This window comes from Rhinolophus sinicus, chromosome X, assembly GCF_036562045.2.
Source record: "Rhinolophus sinicus isolate RSC01 chromosome X, ASM3656204v1, whole genome shotgun sequence".
Classification (NCBI taxonomy): Eukaryota; Metazoa; Chordata; class Mammalia; order Chiroptera; family Rhinolophidae; genus Rhinolophus; species Rhinolophus sinicus.
Window position 1 is genome coordinate 106431648 of NC_133768.1, and position 4855 is coordinate 106436502.

Sequence of the window (4855 nt, forward strand, 5' to 3'; positions counted from 1 at the left end):
GGGTTAGGAACACTGAGGTACCCACCCCTGAAGAGCAGGCTCACAGAGTCAACCTGAGACTGGGGTTGGACTAGGAGAATAGAGAAGTCACTAAGGACAGAGGACAAACAGAAAACCTCTTCAGCAACCTTAAGCACTCAATGTCAGCACAAAGTAATGTGCACTGTTGGTGGGAATGTAAAATGGTGCAGCCACTATGGAAAATGGTAGGCAGGTTCCTGAAAAAATTAAAAAGAGAATTACTATGTGATCCAGCAACCCTACTTCTAGGTATATACACAAAAGAATTGTAAGCAGGAACTTGTTAAAATGAATGTAGCCAATGGAGTGATTAATTTTTATGGACTATTCCGTCTGCTCAAGTACAACTAGTAGGCCAGAGCCTGGTGGGGTGAGAAGGCAAGAACCTACAGTGGTGTCAGTTTGAAGTGATTGGCTCGGGATTCCTTTATCATCAAGCCCACTGTCTGATGGTTATCTTATTTCGGATTGGTCAAGAAATGGAGAAGCCAGAGATTATCGATAAGCTGCGGAACATAGAGAAAAATCCCCAGAAACCTCAATACAATACGGCTGTAGAATTTCCTGTAGTCTTGAAAATATCAAGTGGATCTATGGGAGGTTCAGGAGTGCAGGGTTATCCACCTACATCTATAGGCTGAAGATGCAAGCTGACATGCTGTATCGTATGCTACAAGGACTGAACTCTGTGGTAACCTGAGGGACAGGACCAAAGATGGATGGAGTGATAGAATGTAGAAATATTAAGCCCTCTATCATAAAGCCAGTCAGTGCCTTTGTAGTAGGAGTGCAAATGCACATATATAAGTGCCTAATAGATCATCCTAAATGTCAAGGATAGGAATCCCGATCCAGCATTTTATAAGTAGGGTTGCACTGAGCACTCAGTTATTCCATGAGGAGGGAACAAAAGCCAAAAGGACTGTAATGACACACTAGAGGAAGAAAATATATTTTTTGGAGTAACCAACATAGAGCCTCTGTGTTGATACAGAGATTAAAAGCCTCACTTAACTATAGAAAACTCATCAGGATCTAGGAGGCAACACCAGCTAGTGGTAGAAAGGAAATACAAAAAAAAATTACTACAAGAAGTCCTAGAAATTCAGATAACCATCTCTTAAAAAAAAAAAAAGACCATAAAGTCATATTGAAAAAGTTCTTGTTGCCTTTCCCTATCCAAAAAGATTAAGAGATAGAAGAAGCAAAAAAAAAAAAAAAAAAAAGTGGAGATGTATTTATGTACACGTGGAAACCTGTGCCTTGTGTTCAAATTCATTTTAATGCCTGATTCTGAGTTAAAAAAAAAAACCACACACACAAAAAACCGAGGGGGCTACAGACATGAATAGAAATTTTAATGAAGAGGCTATACAGATGGCAGATGAGCACATAAAAAGATATTCAACAATATTAACCATTAGGGAAATGCAAACGAAAACTTCAATCAGATGACACTACACATTCACCAGAATGACTTAAATATTTTTTTAAACGATAACACCAAATGCTGGTGAGAATGCAGAGTAACTGTATCACTCATAGATTGCTGGTGGGAATATAAAATTACATAGCTACTTGAGAAAGAAGTATGGTGGTTTCTTACAAAACTAAGTGTGCTGTTACCACGTGACTCAGCAATAGGACTCTTGGACATGTATCCCAGAGAAATGGAAACTTGAAGTTCACAGGAAAACCTATACAGGGATAATCATATCAGCCTTATTTGTAATAGTCCAAAAATCAAAACAACCGAAATGCCCTGCAATAAATGGTTAAACAAACTATGGTATATCCACACCATGGACTATTACTCAGCAATAAAGAAGAAAAATATCTTGATACACACATCTTGAATGGATGTCAAGGGATTTGTGCTGAACGTAAAATGCCAACAACAAAAGGTTATATATTGAATTATTCCATTTATGTAACATTTTTTTAATGGCAAAATTATAGAGATGGAGAATAAATTACTGGATCCCAGGGATTGGTGAGGAATTTTTCTGTATCTTGACTGCAGTGGTAGTCATAGGAAACTACACAGGTGATAAATTTGCCTAAAACCAAACACACACAAACCCATGCATGTAAAACTGGAGAAATCCGAATAATGTAAATTGAACATATCAATTTCACTTTCCTGATTGTGCTACTGTACTATAAGAAATGTAAGTGGTTACCACTGGGGGAAACTAGGTTAAGGGTATGAGGTATCTTTCTGTTTCTTACAACTGCAGGTGCATTTACAATGATCTTAATGTTTTTAAAAATGAAATTAGAGCAACTTTGAGGTATTTAAATGCTACTAAACTCAACACAGTAATAATCATAACATTAAAAAATGTAATATTGATGTGCACAAGAACATTGATGACCCAAGATAATCATGCTGAGTGAAAGAAGCTGGATAAAAATGAGTACATACTGATTCCATTTATATAAAATGCTAGAAAATGTAACCTAATCTATAGAGACAGCAATCAAATCAGGGATTATCTGAGGATGGAGGGTGCAGAGAGGGGCAGGTGGGAGCGATTGCCAAGGGGCAAGAGGAAACTTCGGGGGTGATGGGTATATTCACTCTTATAATTGTAGTGATGGTTTAGCAAGTGTATACATAAGATGACACTCATCAAAGTGTCACTTTGAGCATGTGCGATTTATATGAGTGTAATGGATCAATTACACTTCAGTAACACCACTTAAAATGATATTGTCTTCAGAGGAAAGAGAACCACTTTGGAAAGAATGAAGATGAAAGGTATTTGGAGGGGAGACTGTGCTGTTTTAGAATTCTCTGTAGACAAATCTCTCCTTTATGGCCTGCGCTGAAGGCAGACAGCTCCCACTGCTCCACCCTGAGTTTCTTAAGTGGGCTAATCCGTGTTGGGTTTATGGCTTCTAATCACCATTATTTAAGTCCTTAGGGTACTTTCAGTAACTTTTAGGAGGGTGAGTTTGGGGTCCTTCTGAGGACCTTTAGTTGATGACATCATAGGATGAAGTGTAACAAATACCATAATGAGGTAAGTGGCCCGGAAGTGATTTGGTACTGCCACCCACACACCTCCCTTCATATAGGTTCTGGCAATCTACACCCCAAGCCACTGCCCCCTCCCCACCAGCCCAAACGCCAAGCCCTTTTCCATCTTGCTTGTGGCTTCCAGTGTTAAGGAGGAAGTTTGGTTTTGCTGTTTAGTCCCTCCCAGTTCTTATCCCCACTGTCTGATTAACTGTGATTCTGCTGGTGTGGCCCCCAACCCTGCAAGAGAGCCCATGTCCCTCCCTCCTCACCCCCCTGCCTCTTCCCTTCCTTCCTCTTATCATGAGAGAACTCACAGAAACACCACTTTTCGTAACAGCTCGATTTTAATTACCATCAGGATACGCTGTTGGAAAATTCAATGTTTACACAGTTGACCATTTCTCAGCCACCAGACCTTGGGGACTGCAGAGAGTTCTGAGGTCTGTGTCCTTGCTCTGAAGTTACTGGGTGCCCTGGCGGTTCCTTGAAGTCATGGACTTCATCTTCTTTTTGTTCTGCACTGGCTTATTTCGATTCAGTGTCTTGTTCAGCCTGTGATCCTGACTGAAGAGTGTTGTTCCTCTAGATTTCTTAGGCATTCTTTTAAGTTGGGTAGTTTTTTTGGAGCCTTTTTTAGTAGAACTCATTTGAAGGGATCCTTTTATGTTTGGAATTGTCATCTGCACCTGGAAGGACACCACAGTGAGGCCTAAGGGGCACAGGTTTAAGGGAAGATGACATATTGATGGAAAGGGGGGCTTCATGAGAATGGATCAGGGCTGAGGAGGGAGTTTGTGCCAGGTGAGGAAAGGGTAAGATTCTTGGTGGTGGTGGTGGTGGGTATTAATGAAGAAAGGAGTGGTTTGGATAGAGTCATCTTACCTTGCGACCCCTTCTGGTCCTGGGTCGATTGGTAGCATTCATGTTCTTCCCTTTCGTACTTGAGGTTGGTTGTTCCATGTCTCTCTTAGGCTGTGGTTGTTTCTTGGTCACTTTAGCCATTCTAAGCTTTTCAGTGGTCTGCCACAGATCTGCTGACTGTCCTGTATATATACACACCAATCCCCATGACAACGAGAAGCCCTTCAGTTTTGATTGGTCGGCTAGTCTCCCCCAGCCAATGGTGGCTAAGGGGGGCTTAGACATCACAAAGCACTGCTTATGACACCTCTGTGAGTGGCAAGGGTTGCTGGGGAAGCCAAGATGTATCTTACACATTTGAAAGTACCATTCCTGATACCTCGGTGGGGGTGTGGGTGGGGCGGTGATGAATAGGCAAGAGATGGGTTTGGTTAGAGAAAAAGGTTTTTTGTTTGTTTGTTTTAAACACCCTCAAAAGAATCTTCTCCAGCTGAACTTCCGCCCCTCCTCATATCGCCATGTTCAATTGTGGTGGTACACATGGTAGAGAATGAACCTTTCCTCTAAGCTATTCTTCAAGGCTACCCCTACTCAATGGTTTGTTCTGCTTTCTCCACCCTTAATTGTTAGCTGGTGTTTTGTATATCTTACCTAAAATCCCTCCAAAGGCAATATGGCTAAATTTAAATATCAGTGGAGATGTGAATCGTCTTACAAACTAACAAAAAGACCGCTCCCATGAATAAACATCTCCCTACCTATAGCATCTGGCATTAAAGACTGCTGATTTGGATTAAATTATTTTCTGCCAGCTCTGCGACTTACAAGCAGGGATTAGAACTAACTGCCCACTCATGAAGGTTGCTTTTGTCTATACTTTTATTCTATTCTTGGGCCCTAGGCATATTTTCGTCATTGAGTTCAGCAAGGTTCTTTCCCTTACAC

The 4855-nt window shown here is 41.0% G+C and overlaps 1 pseudogene; it reads left to right on the top strand.

Annotated features, from left to right (window-relative positions):
- The first annotated feature begins 309 nt into the window (after nt 1-309).
- Nucleotides 310-1035, top strand: LOC109461241 (tRNA pseudouridine(38/39) synthase; annotated as a pseudogene).
- The last annotated feature ends 3820 nt before the right edge of the window (nt 1036-4855 follow it).